Source organism: Argiope bruennichi, chromosome 7 (assembly GCF_947563725.1).
Source record: "Argiope bruennichi chromosome 7, qqArgBrue1.1, whole genome shotgun sequence".
Lineage (NCBI taxonomy): Eukaryota > Metazoa > Arthropoda > Arachnida > Araneae > Araneidae > Argiope > Argiope bruennichi.
Window position 1 is genome coordinate 34,782,592 of NC_079157.1, and position 15,273 is coordinate 34,797,864.

Below are 15,273 nucleotides of genomic sequence, written 5' to 3' on the forward strand. Positions count from 1 at the left end.
AACAGACCAAATACTTACTGGAGGATTTTTAAAGCCTGAAATATTTGACTAAGGTTAATCTATCAACTTTGTACAAAAAAAATTACCGTGATTTAAAAATGACCTGCACAGTGGATTGAAAGTGAAACGTTCATCATCCCTGTATATTCCAGGAAAGTGGCTTCTAAGTGGCGAGTTCGAATTAAGTTTTCTCAGTCTCGGGTAGGAGAAAAACCATAGCCATTACTAGTTACCTGTTTTCAAGACATGAACCGAAAAAAACAAACGAGAATTTCAGTTTTTAGAGTAATAATAGCAGAACTTTGGAGGTAATATCAATTTAAATTAATTTTCTTATACCTGAAAGTATTCTGACGGAATTCTTTACTCATGATGGAACGTCTTAAGAATCGAAAAGAGGCAGAATCTCCTGCAATGGATATTAGAGCAGCGCATTCTGCTACGAATACATTAGAGGCAGTTTCATTGCACAACGGGTTAATACAACTCCTCATCTGTGCAGTTCGGCTCCAGTTGTAAATTCTAAATATGGGAGATGTCTGGATTGGGGAAAAAATGGTACTAAAGTGATATCGGTAAGTTGCACGAATTATAACTGTCAAATCGAATTGAAAATTGTATCCAATAGCTTTATTATGAAATAATTAAACCTTTAAAAATGTTATTTCATTAGGTATTTACAAGTGTGACACCTTACGACCATTATGGATGCACTTTTTCATAGATAAATGTGCTATCGCCATCAGTAATGCGGATTTCTGTTCCATATACAATCCATGAACATTCGCCAGTTTCATTAAGATGATTTGAAGTATCAAATTCCCATGGTAAGTTCTTGAATCATTATAATAAAAGTATCAAAATAGCATAATTTTCGGAAACTATTTTAATTGGACCCTCTAGAAAGTATTCCGAAGGCACAGAAAATAAAGCATAGTTGCCTGCAAACATTGAAGTTTTAGTTGCCTCTGAACATAAGAACCGAATAATCGTTTGTGTTATAATGGGAAATCAATTCCTGTAAATGAATGTCGAAGTAATTCATTGCCCAGGCATGGAGTTGGCTTGTGTATGCTTTCTTCTGATCAATAGGGAAATGTATGGTCAAAACTTTTCAGACATGAGAGAATCAAAATGTTTCTGCATAATTTTGTCATTTCTCCTCTAAAGTTATTTTCGGGACTAAACCAAACATATTGCAGTTGATATTTAAAATTTTCAATCCTTCATTAATCGCAGTTACCAGTATATAGTAATCAGCACGGCAAACTAGTCTATTTTTAAATATATAAACTGCAATCTAGGAAATCTCGACGAATCTCTTTGCAATGTCTACGAATGGAATTGTGCTCAGTTCTCAACAACGGGTCTTTTTTTTTTCACCACTATGCGATGCGCTCGTTTTCGGCTCTTTTAAGCGGTTCTGTGAAAGTTTCAAGAGCCTGGAAAAATCGACCGTATTCTAAAATCTGAACAATGACTATCGGGCGCTCTTGGAGTATTCATTGCCATGTCTGGCTTTCATACAGATAAACGCGCATTTCTTGGAAGATTTTGAAATAATAAAATGCTTAATTATTTTAATTTATTTGAATGGATAGTTCCTTTTTCATAATGCGAATTGTTGGTGGAAAATTCTAGATGTTGATTCCGCTTCTATTGATAGCAATTAATTTTTTTCAGATTATTGAATTTATATTCATTTCATCATTTATAGTATTTATATTCTGGCATTTAATGGCATTCTCGATTGTTTGATTTAATCTATTAATCTTTTTCAGATGCCTGCACGTTGTAACCCAAGTGATCAGGGTACAAGATACCATTTGGAGCCTTCAACCTTGCCATTCGAAGCCTTTTCAATGGAACTATGATTTAGCTTTGATCTTATTTATGCAGTTGAGTTTTTTTAATTTCATCTTGGCTCCATTTAAATTTATTTTAGTGCCGAAAAATGAATACATAAATGGTCTGCTCGATGGAAATGTGATTAAGTAGGTAGTCAACATTACTTGAGGATATCGATACATCTTTCAAGATGTTTTATTCTATTCTGAGAACAAGGCACTAAATATTTATATAATTTTTTTTTCGAACTTTCCAAAGCTTGAAGTGTGCAAAATATCCGATTCGAAACACGTGTTTAACAATTCAATCAATGTTTCATCTCAAAATTGTCTAGAAACTTTTATTCTTATTCCAAACTTAAAATATTGGTCTTCATTCCTTTCAAATGTAATACTTGTTTTTTTTAATCTTGGAGAAATAAGTATTAAAAACAATATACATTGGTAAAATGGCATTTTAATATGGAAAACTGGAAATTTGATAGTGTTAAATTTTGCTAGTGATCTAAACCACCTTTTCAACAAGACTGAATGTCCTACTTACATTTCAGATAAAATTCGCTTTAAAATTTCTGTATGGTTATTAATTTCCTATTAGAGCTCGACAAAGTTGATAAGCAGAGCTCTCATGGACCCAGAAATATAGGCAGAAATCTCAATTGTTATTGGGAAATAAAAAACCAATTTCATTTACATAGTGCAGTACTTCCTCATTGTGAGAGGAAAATGTATCTTTTCGCCAATAGTTGATTTGTTGAGATGATTTTTTAATCACTGAATACCATAGTAAAATTAAAATGTAAATATCTTTTTGTAAACTGATCTGTTTTTCATTTTACCAACATATTCAAAATTAGTCTTTTGGTGTCATTTTGTACGGAATGGCAATGCTCGTGAAAACAATTTCATGGTCTTGTCCAGTTCTAGAACTCGCTTTATGATTTATAAAATGAGTTATCAAATAATTCAATATGTTTTTATGACCATATGTATGATTCTAGTATATTAAGGAATTTTGCATTTCATAATGGTCCTGTTATTCGCCTTTCAAATATTTGTTTTAAATGTACAGAATTATTTTATACTTAATATCATATGTATATTGTCTTATGCTTAATTTCTTATGTTTTCCATGATGTCTAAATTTTTTAAAAAAATTTTGGTCTCAAAGTAAATTCTAAAGTTACGAATTTTGCAATAATAATCGTCATATGCATGTTCATACATGTTTGTTATCTTGCATTGTTTGGAATTTCGAAAATATTTTCAATAAATATTAATCGTAAGTCGTGAACTTACGCACATGAAACGGTTTTATATTTTGAAGAGACGTTTTATGACAATACAATAAATTTGATAATGCTTGACTTTTGAAACTATAAATATTCCAAAATTGTTATAAAATAAACTTTCGGTTTCTTTACATTACCTTTCCTATATGAATTTCATAATGCATAATTGTTTCTGAATGAAAAATTAGACAATGTCAATGGTTATTAATTTAAATTTCTGTAACATTTCAGATTTTTTTATCGTAGTGTCTGTAGATATACTAAATCTGTTCGTTGCATCCATTTGCAATGTCTTAAATTGACATTTTATTTATGTTAAATTTTAAAATAAAATAGTAATAGTTACAGTAAGATTAATAGTAATTTTAAATAATCTAAATATCTCGCTACTTCGACTATCAATTTTATGTAAAGTTCACATCCGCGGATAAAGGATACTTTGATTGGCTCGGCCGGCCAGCCAATCAAAATATCCTTTGATTCTCAGAAAGCATTTGATCATCGTGACTGATCACCATGGTGATCAGTATGCTTTTAGAGAAAATACGATGTTCTTTAATGATTAGTATAAAATAATATACATAAAATTCTAGAAAAATGTAATGCCTTTTGTTGAAGGAAAAAGTGAATGGATGCGATGAACGTTAAATAAGGTTAATGTAGGACAGGTCGCTTATTCTTTTTCCAATAACACGAGAAAGTCTAGGGCTCTGAATGATCAGCTTTTCAGTAATAATAAATTTGCTACTTTCTTTTACAATAGAGTATTAAACTTTAGCATATTCCGTGTTGCATTACGCAATGAAAATTTTTTAATAAATTTTCATTTAAAATTCTGTCAAATGCATTAACTTATATAAACGCGTTTTTTCCTAGTTATAGCAATTCATGCTGCATGAAATATTCCAACTGAACTATGTTAAGTACAGCATTCGTTTAACATTAAATTATGAAACTGAATTCTTTTTAAGCCAATTTAATTTATGTAATAAGCCTTTGCTATTTTGATGCCTGTACTGGATTCTTCATGCTTTTATATTGTACTTTATGTTGTAGTAATCTTGTAAATGACCTGTTATTGTATATCAAACATGCAAATAAAATTTTATGCACTTTGAATTTATTTTTGTATTTAATTTCTGATTATTATTTACTCCTCTGACAAACTATTCTATGGTTGACGTCTCAGGGAAATTATAAATTCAGTTTACGAATTTGTTAGATTTGTGTACCGCCTTAAACCAAGTCGTTAGAAGAATATTGAATTAATTCAAATGAAAAGTAGATGCATAAGATGAATTAATAGTTATTTGTTTATATACTTTACCTAAAATCCTTTTTAATTTAAATAAAAATCATTAGAATTTATTAATTATTGACTAAAGTGTAGATATGACCGATTAGAAAGCTATTCATTCTTTAGAAATAAAGAATTTAGTGAATTGCAGTTTTCCCTGGTTCTTTTTAATATTTTTCATAGAAATTTCAATGTCTTTATTTGGGATTTATTTCCATTCGAATTTAAAGTGAACTTTTGAATTTCCGTATTTCTCCCCAATCGCAAGTGGATAAATTTGGAAAGTGCTTTATTAGGAATAGATTTTTGTGAATTAAACATAATATTTTGAGAAAAATGGTGAATGAATGTTACAATAACCTAGTGTTGATTGTTTCTTAATTTTATTTTTCGATAATGAAAATGAAACCTTTTTAGCAGCTGATTATTCAGAATTCTTAGGTACTAAATTTGAAAAAACATTTTCGTAAAAATTAAATACAATATTTGATTTTCATTCATATGAATTCTATTATACAATTGAAAACAATCGGTGAAGTTATAATTAAAAATTCGCTATATCATTCATTATGCAGTAATTTAAATGTAATGCAGTAATTTAGTTGGTTTATATTCGATCAATAAACATGACAAATTAGAAACGTCGATTCATTTCGCTGTTCTAATGACAGTATATATATATATATGAGAAATTAGCTGAACTGTTCATGCTCTAGAAATGCAGTAACATTTGGGGAATTCGAATTTTTCTTTATCATTTTGAAATTTCTCTATTAAATTCTAAAATCTCCAATTCGAATTCAAATTTTATAATTATTTACCATTTTACCTGTTTCTATATTTCGTGATCGTGAGAAATTTTTGAGGCCCTTTACTTAAGAAAATTATTTTTAAAACTTTTCAGTGAGTTGGATGTTAATTGTACAGTTTAAGGTGAAGTTTCGTTGCCCTATTATTCCTCACTTTCCATTGTAAAATTTAACATTTTATACTACTACTTTATTAAAATCTTTTAAATATATACAGATGTATTGCTATTTTTGATTTAAAATCGTATTTTTATCTGGCTATGTTGATTTTTATACCATTTTTCTTCGATTGATATATTGTGCATGATTAGAATTCTGCAATAAAAATTCAACTCGCTTCTCTGAGCTGCAAATTTTATTATATGAATGTGTTCTACTCTTCGTTGCCAAATTTTATAATGTATTTAAATCTTAATCAAAATATTTAATATAATTAAATATTTTTCAAATGTTTGGAATTTTCCTTCTTAAAGTAAAATATCATGACTTTAACCAGGAATACTTCAAAAATATTATCGGGAATTAAAGAACAGGGAAGAAAGCGAAGAGTGTCCAAGATGGTTCTCAATCGTGATTATATGACGTAAATGTAATTTTGCGTAAATGCGCATGTGTAAAGGCATTTTACGCATGCGCAGCTTTATCAGTGTACATAACGGGAGATTCTATTTAAAGAGAGGATAAAGAAAGGAAAATGAGCATGGATATCGAATACTAGAGATTTTCTGATTTGTATATGTAAACTTAAATATTTATTTTTATAGAAAAACATTAATTTTCATTAATATTAATTACTAAAACATCCTTATCAAAAAAAATTTAGAACTAAAATCTACTAAAAATTTAGAAGTACTTGAAATTGTATTAATTTTTGTCTCAAAGTCCAGTAGAGAGAACATTTGAAAAGTTAATTCTATTTCATATCTATAACACTGAACATTGAATTTATAAAATAAGGTACCAATTTATTCAATATGTTTAACGAATGCTTGAATAGCCTTTTTAGTGTACTTGAAAAGTTACAGTATCGCATTTATTTTTTTCATTAATTGCAGTTGATATTTTATTAAAATAATGGTATTCTAATAAATATAAGCCGCATATTTTACTATTAAATTCACTTAATGCACAGTCTCGGAAATAAAAATTGCCACAAAGATTTATTTTGGAATCAAGCATCCTATTAGAAAAAGAAAAGTTTTAAACATAATAATGAATGGTTAAATATGCCTTGCAGAAGTTTTTCGCAGGGGCTTATCTACGTATTTAAAATTGCACAAGCAATCTATAAATTTAAAATAAGGAAAAAATGAACCAGTCACCCAGCCTGAACCACTGGTTCCATTTCGCCAGTTTCTATTTCACAAGAAAAGTTATAATCCCTAGATAAGTTATCAATAATGCTTCTGTCCCTCAACTAATCCCATTTCGAAAGTCATCGAGTAATAAAACTATAACGCAGCCCACCAATTATGTCGGTTTCAACCTGATAAACCTGACCGATTAATGCGAGTTTTATTCGATAAAAAATTTCGCCACTTCGAATACATGTATAGCTGATAACTTAATATGCTCTATTTATTTTGCAGGAATGCTTTAAAATATTGCTGACTTGTTATGGCAAAATACAATTGATATGGCTAAATTATTATTTGTATGGTGCGTGGGAACACTCTGTCCACTTAAGGGATAATGCACATTACATTGATAAAATTCTTCTCTTTAACCAAGTATCTTTATTTAAAAAGGGAACTTAAACGTGGGTGCAATTCAATCCTAAAGTTGCATATCATTGTAGTGTTCTTAGCAATCTCTTGGTGTTCGACAATTATAGATTCATATGTGTCTGATGAAAATGATCTTGAACCTTTAAAACATTCGATGCTAGGCTGCGGTGGCCCTGTGGTAAGGTCTCGGCATTGGAACCGAAAGGTTTTAGGTTCCATTCGGGACCAAATGTCCTCCCGCTGGTGTTGTATGGAAGCTTGGAAAGGGGGTACCAGCTCAGGTGTCGTCCTCGCCATCGGATCATGGTTCAAATTTACGAGGTCCGTCACAAAATAGCCTTAGTTTTGCCTTAAAACGGGACGTTAATATAACTAAACTAAGCCAAACTTGTATGGTGTGTAAACGGCTGCCACCGTAGGCGGCTATTTCCTTTAATCAATATTTTATGTTAATATATTAAGTCTCCTGTTTAACTGAAAGCGATTCATTTTGAGTAGTAATCATAAACATTAATAATTGAATTCTAGGGCTACATTCTTATTTTTCTTTTCTGTTAGAATCAGAACTGCCAGTATTAAGGAAATACGGGGGAAAAAAAGACAGTGTCATGACAGTTGCTCAAACCGGGCCCTTCCCTTTTATTGCCGATTACTTTCATTTCGTTCATTCATTTAACGTCAGATCATTTACATTAGTGAGAATAATGTCAGACATTTTTTTTATTTAGTTGAAAATATCTAAATGCAGCAAATTACAAATGGCAATTTAATATTAAAGTGAAACATTCTTTGATTGCTTTTTGTTCAGTTTCCTTGAAATTTAAATCTAGGGCAAGGCGATTTGTAGGTTTAGTTAAATTACATTAATGTCCCGTTTCAAAGCAACACTTGAGCAATTTTGAGACGAACCTAGCAATTTTGAACCACGGTCAGATAGCGAGGACAACACCTGAACTGACGTCCCCTCTCCAGCCTTCCACACCACACCACACCACACCAGTACAGTTTATCTACAGCCGGTAAACTGGAAAGGCATCAAAGAACCCCAGAAAAACTCAAGATAGGGTCAAGGGGGGAGGGAGTGTGCCCTATATGAAGATTCATGGGTCGTTGAAACGCGGCTTAATGCATTGACATTTTTTAGTGCGAAGCGTTTCGTTCATCGACATTTTGTGGCATTTTTTATTACCAAATATTTGAAATTTATTTTATAATTTAGAAATTTTTTTTTAAAGTTTTATATTAGATTTCCAAACCATTTAAATGATTAAAATAAAAACTGGCATTAATATCAGTTTCAAAAACCTCTTTATTTTCATCTAATTTTCAATAAACTTTAGGAATATTAATTAAGTTTTTTTGGTAAAATTAAATACGTCATATATCAGTATGTAATTTTTTACATAGTAATGACATACGTAGCGTATAGATCAATGTAATTAAGATATATTTTACATAGCATAGATGTCAATGCAATTCAGTAATAGACGAGATACTGTTTTAAATCTTCATTTAATACCAAAATAAAGACATCCGTTGAATAAAATAAAAATTGCGAAAACAGACACATTTTGAAAGACATTTCGAAAATAACTTTCTTTTAACATTCAGTTAAGATTTTTTTTAATTATTATCTTCAGTATTACATCTTTTTTAAATATAAACTGTTCTGCTCATTGAATGTTTGAATATAAAATATAATTTTCAATTTTCAATCGTAATGCAAAGCGATTTTTTAGACCTATAAATTTTTAAAGAAGTTTTAACATTTTATTTCCAAAAACTTACGAATTCTTGTTTTTACTTAAATTAATGTAAAAGAATGAGGGATAAATATACATTCCAAAAATATCCTTATTTTGCAACTCGTTTTTACTAATATTTTAAAATTTTTATCAAACCAAAAGACTACATTACTTCAAATGTTATGTATTTCATATATCAAAGCAATTTTCTAAATGAGATAACACGTTTTTAAAACTTCATTTAATACTGACGTACAAGAAATTGTTCAATAATAACCGGGGAAAAAATTATTCAGCGAAATATATTTCGCAAATACATCCCTTCAATTTTCAGCCTGAACATTTTACTTTAATTGATCATAAATATTAATTTTTTAGTATAAACCGTCATGTTAAATTTTTCAAGCTGAATTTCCGATTTTGAATTATTATTTTAATTTTTCTATAGTATTATTAAGACAAGATCTTATTATAATGAAATAAAATGAATTTTTGAACGAAAGTTCCGAATTAAATTTGCATACATTTAGGCATGAGTGAATCTCGCGTAAACTTTTAGTAAATCATTTTTTGATCATTGAAATAAAAGTTTGAATAGATGTCTACACACAAAAAATAATCATTATTTTTCATCTTATTTTTATTAAACTTTTGAAATGTTATTAAAACAATCGTTTGTCAATCGTAGACATATGCCATATATTACTGCTTAATTTATTTATACATTGAAATAATTCAGAAAATAAACGAGACAGTTTTAAATCATCATTTTGCAATGAAATAAAAAAAATCTTTCATAATATAGCCTTTTTTTTGGGGGGGGGGAGGATTCTGGCTTTCGTCCAAAATATTGACCCCCCCCCCCTCGCGACCCGAATATCCCTAGAAATTGAGGTTTTGGAAATAACAATTAGATCACACAATCAAGGACAATAAATTGCACAAATAACAAGCAAAATATTATTTCAAGATTTTTTAAAAATCTTAGCAAAACCGCAGCATAATTAAATAAAACCAAATCACAAAAAGGCCGTTTTATCATAAAACGAAAAAACACCATTAAAATATGACAGCAAAACACATATCAGTTGAAAGAAAAACTCCAGAAAACTTTCTGAAGAAATAAACCTTGTGCAAACGCATAACATTGAGTTAAATTAAATTTTCCCGCGTTTAAAGCTGCATACGCCTACCACATTTGGTCAAAGTGCTTCTTCATCATAAGAAATAATTGAACGATCTCAACGTTAAAAAATCAAAATAAATAAATTATAAAGCTTATCTCAAAAATGGATCTTACTCTGAAGTACATGTGTTTTTTAAATCTCTTTAAATCTTAAAAAACATTTGTACATTTGCAAGTGTTATAAAAAATAGCCAAAAGCGCTTAAGAAATACTTAATGACTCGTCAATACAAAGTGTGAGGTAAGTTCAAATAAAGAGCTCCTTCGTTACTTCGGTTGACTTAAGTAGTTTAACAATAGTACTCTCCCTTTCCTTCAGAAAAATTTGAAAAAAAAAAAAAAAAGGGACTTGACAGCTGGAAAATGTATTGTAAAAATATTGATCAGTAACATATAACATTATTATTTACTTCCTGATTTTCGAAAATAATTATTTTCTATGTATCTAAAAGCATTAACTTTAGAACGTATATCTTTTTCATTTTCTTACAGAAGAAACATTTGAATATTGAATAGCTGTATATAAATTAGAAAAATTATGATATATATATTTTTATTTGAAGCACAATACAGTGGGACAAGCAGTGAAGAGACTTGGAATTCTTAATAGTAGCTTTAATCCATCACGATAAGGCATAATTTATTTACAAGAAGGCGCGGACAAGGCACGTTTGCTCACAGCAACAGATTAGGCAAGAAGTGGCGTAAAAAGAGAGTGAAACAAATTATCCCTGTCTTATTTACTATGATACTTTAATAGGGATTTCCATGGCATGCCAATAAAAAAGCAAGGGAAACACAGGGATCTTTTAGAAGAATTTGTCAAGTCAGCGGTATTTTGTCCCTTTAAGCAGAGTGTGGGAACGTTTAGGCTTTTAACCGATTCAGTAATTTTACAAAGCTTCTATTGAATTAATTAGATGGAAAAAGTGGAATGGGATCAGGAAATAAGAGAATGTTCTGGAATGAAGTTAATATGGGCTAAATTAAGAAAAAGCTTTGGAAATTAATTTGGATTAAATTAAGAGTTTAAAATATGATATATATGACTGAAATCTGCTATCGGAAATTTCAAGTTAACATGTGGGAACATTGTTTATTTTTAAGTTACGTGATATCAAATTATATATATACTAGCCGCCTTTGGCGACCAGCCGGTTCGCCCATCTTAATGTTCGTTAAAATTTTAATAATTAAATATTTTATGCAATTCCTACTTTAATAACTTCTTCATCAAAATATTTTAAAACTTCAAATTTTGATATATAATTCGCTCATAATATTATAAACGCCTTCAGTCACAACGTAATATGTATCTCTCTAATTTTCTGTTAGTTCCCGTAGAATTTATACTATAAATTAAAGTGGAAAGGATTAATATGCAATTAATATAATAGTTTTTTTAACTGAAACAAAGTATTTTTTTGTAATATGATTACTGAAAAGAGTCACTGAGCGTTTAAACTTTATGGGCACTAAAGAATATCTTTCCTAATTTATGTAATATTTCAAGAATTTGTCAACAAAATATTCTCAGATTCATCATGACCAGAACGATTCATTAACAATGTTTAATTTTAAATGCATCAAACATTAAGAAAATAAAACGAATCGTTTAAAATAATCGGTCGAAAACAGGTTAAAAAAAACTACTTAAAAAACGATGTACTTAAAACTATAAGCGTATACAAAAAATATATAACTAACTTAAATACAATTTAATTACAAAAACATGCAACGAACCTAAAAATAATTTAAATCGAGTCCGCTTCCGTTGAAATGTAAACAATCATAATACAATGCGCATGCGTGAATTTTCAACGCCAGTTGCGGTACGCAAATGCGTGATTTTTTCTACGCCAATTGGGGTAACGCTATGCAGATTAGAAATTTTTAATTTCCTTTATTCTGTTTTATTTTAATTCAAAAGTACTTAAGAATGAATCTGAAAGATCGATTCATTAACAATGTTTAATTTTAAATGCATCAAACATTAAGAAAATAAATAGAATCGTTTCAAATAATCAGCCGAAAAATCTTAAGCCTAGCCTCATGACTGTTGGGAAAAAAAATTGAAGCCGTACTCATTTGGCGATTTGAAGATTTTTTTGGCGGGAAAGTTAGTTTTTAATTAATAATTAAAATTCTAATTATAAATTCAAAAAAAGAGCTATCCTATCTTTTAAGTTAGATCAAACTGCACACGGTGTGCAAATTTGATTAAAATCGGTTAAGTAGTTTAGGAGTCCATCGCGGACAAACAACGTGACACGTAATTTATATATAAATATATAATATAAATTTTCGATTTTCCCCTCGTTATTTGGCTTTTATTGCCACTGTCTTCTCTGCGTTTCTTCGGGCGATAAAATCTTACAACCTTGCCCTTGATTGGTCACTCAGAAAAATTGGCTGCATGGTGGACATTCGTGACAAATTGTAAATTTTTATTTCCGATAATAGCCAACTTACTATATCATGTTCAAATAACCCTAAAAGTGAAAAATTGATGCATGAAAAGCGATAAATCGCCATTTTTATGTCCATGCATTTTGAGGCTTAAAAAGCCTCAAAGCTGAAACATCATTTTCTCACATGTTAAAAAGATTTTAAATTCTTTTTTTCGGGAAATTAAAAAAATAAAATTAAATTAAAGTTTGTCAGATGGCTTCATGCAACTTCATCTCGGTGATACAAATCATTGGTAAGTCCCTTTTTCCCACTATATTTATTTTACAACACCAAAAACAAACATTTTGATAGTGCTTTTAATGGCAGAATTATTCATAAAATAGCCGTCTTGGTATTTTACCAAATCTCTCATTTAAATCTAATTTTAAGTACCTTTATTGCCATATTAGGTCTTTTCTATATATTTTTATAAAAAATGAAGATATTCTTTGTTGCCTTTTAGAACAGTCATGTGAAGCTTATAAATGCAAATAAAAACGTATAACTGCACGATGCACTGTAGAGTTTATATTATTCATTAACTTATGCCCTTGAACTTGAACAACTTTTTTTTAACAACCAAAAAAGTATCATTTTATGTTATAGTTGTACAATTAATACAGCACATTCTGATTTATTAAAGAAGATTGCAGAGTGGCGAAAGTAATTGGCGAAAAAATATTTATGAATTACTCCAATAATTGAGGAGAAAGAAGGGGTGCTTTTTATCGAAGATATTTCTTACTGCTAATTCCTAGCATCTATTCAGGAACTTGATCTGTCAAACTATCTTAGAAAATAAGATAGTTGCTAGGAGAAGCAACATTTTGAATTTCTTAACAATATACAACAGCAATAATAATAATAATAAATAGCATTAATAATATGAATAAAATGATGCTACTTATAATAATTAGTATTACTGTTACTGCTACTAATAATAATAACAATAATAATATTAATGACATTAATAATATTAATAATGATGATGATATTATTATTACTAATTATTATTAAGTAATTAATAGCATTAATAATATTAATAATAATAATGATAATAGTAATAATAATTAGCAATAATGTTACTACTAATACTTATTAGTAGTAGGGGTAATAATAATTCTAATAAATTATTATTATTATTAATAATAATAATAATAATTTTCTTCCATCTCTTACATTAATTCAATAGTTGAGGAGAAAGATGGTGTGCTTTTTATTGAAGATATTTCTTACTGGTAATTTTTGGCATCTATTCAGGAACCACTACTTGTTCTGTCATGCCATCATTTTTTCCAAGAGACTTGTTGCTAGGAGAAGCAACATTTTGAATTTCTTAACAATATGCTACAGCAATAATAATAATAATAATTAATAATATTAATAATAATTAGCAATACTACTACTGCTACTACTACTAATAATAACAGCAATAACAATAATAATAATTAATTACATTAATAATATTAATAATAATCATGTTAATAGTAATTATAAAAAATATTACTTATAATAAAAATTAGTAGTAATAATAATATTAATATTACTACTAATAATAATTAGTAATTAATAACATTAGTGATATTAATAATAACGATGATAATTACTACTACTACTACTAATAATAATAATTAGTAGTAGTACTAATAATAAAAATTGAGTTTCTTCCATCTCCAACATTAGCCTGACTAATAAAAGAATTTAATCTCTGACTGTTTGAAAGTTTATGGAAAAGATCTGGAAAATTCGGGAAAAATATTTTATAAATATTTCCATCTTATTTTAAAGTCCTTTTAAAATGAATCTCATTTCAGAATTTAAAAGGTGAGAGAAATAGAAAATGATGTCTCTTATGCTCCTAAATTGCAATTTTTCTTCTTTTTAAAAGTGGGTAAAGAAGCTGATAAAAGCGTTATTACGTGGAGACAAATAAGTCCTGTGATTAGATAAATACGAAGTACAAATTTTCTGTCTTTGTTTGGCAGCACTTATTGAAAGCCATTAATGGAGGGACTCATGGCATAGTTTTCAATAAACATTGAAAGCCTTTGTGTACAAATAAAAAAAAAAATAATCTGCTTTTGTCTCATACAATAAGAAACACTTCACCAGAGAAAGGTGACTCTCTTTTAGTTCTTTTCCTCCCAAAAAAAAGTTGTTAGAAGATAATTTCTAATGATGTTGTGTCTTCCAATATATGAATTCATATTAAGTGCTCTTCAAGTATAAGTGCAGCAGTTTTCAATGTACACTGAAAGCTTTTGTTTATAATCTTGGAAGATTCTGTAAAGAAAAGGGAGAATTTCGCGAAAAAATACCCCAGTAATTTGTCTTTCGTTTGAAAAAAGTATTAATAACAAAAAAATCCATTATATTGTGTTGAGTTATACGAAATTTTATATTCTGTTCAAAGATGGAAAAAATTAGGAATTTTTGATTTCACTTAAACTCGTTGCACATTTCATTCTATTCAAAATTATTACAAAATCCATTATAATGCAATAATTTCTCTAAGGCAATTTGGATGGCTCTTTTGAAATCTGAATTGAAATATAGTTTTTATATGGCAATGAGATATTTAAATGTACTTTTATATTCAGTACAGTAAAAGGTTTATGAATAAAATTGAAAAATGGAGGTCAATCTAAATATTTTCTTTCCACTTATCACACTGTTAGCATACAGGGTTGAATCAACAAACAGGCTAAATAAGCAATTGATTTGGAGTCAGAATATAGGGAGGGATTAGAAGGCGGACTGAGGATTTCCAGGATGACAACGCCACTTGTCATATTGCGAGGTCCACCACGGATTGGTACGATGACAATGGAGGGAACGGACTGGTCTGACCTACCCAGAATCCAGGCTTGAATCCTATAGGAAACCTATGCGACGAATTGGATCGCCGAATTAAAAGGTT

General features: G+C 29.1%; 1 long non-coding RNA gene across 1 annotated transcript; it reads left to right on the forward strand.

Moving 5' to 3' along the window:
- Nucleotides 1-473: 473 nt before the first annotated feature.
- Nucleotides 474-2,059, forward strand: LOC129976561 (uncharacterized). The gene is made up of 3 exons (XR_008785153.1): nucleotides 474-575; nucleotides 674-827; nucleotides 1,782-2,059. It is a non-coding gene; the product is annotated as an uncharacterized LOC129976561 (long non-coding RNA).
- The last annotated feature ends 13,214 nt before the right edge of the window (nucleotides 2,060-15,273 follow it).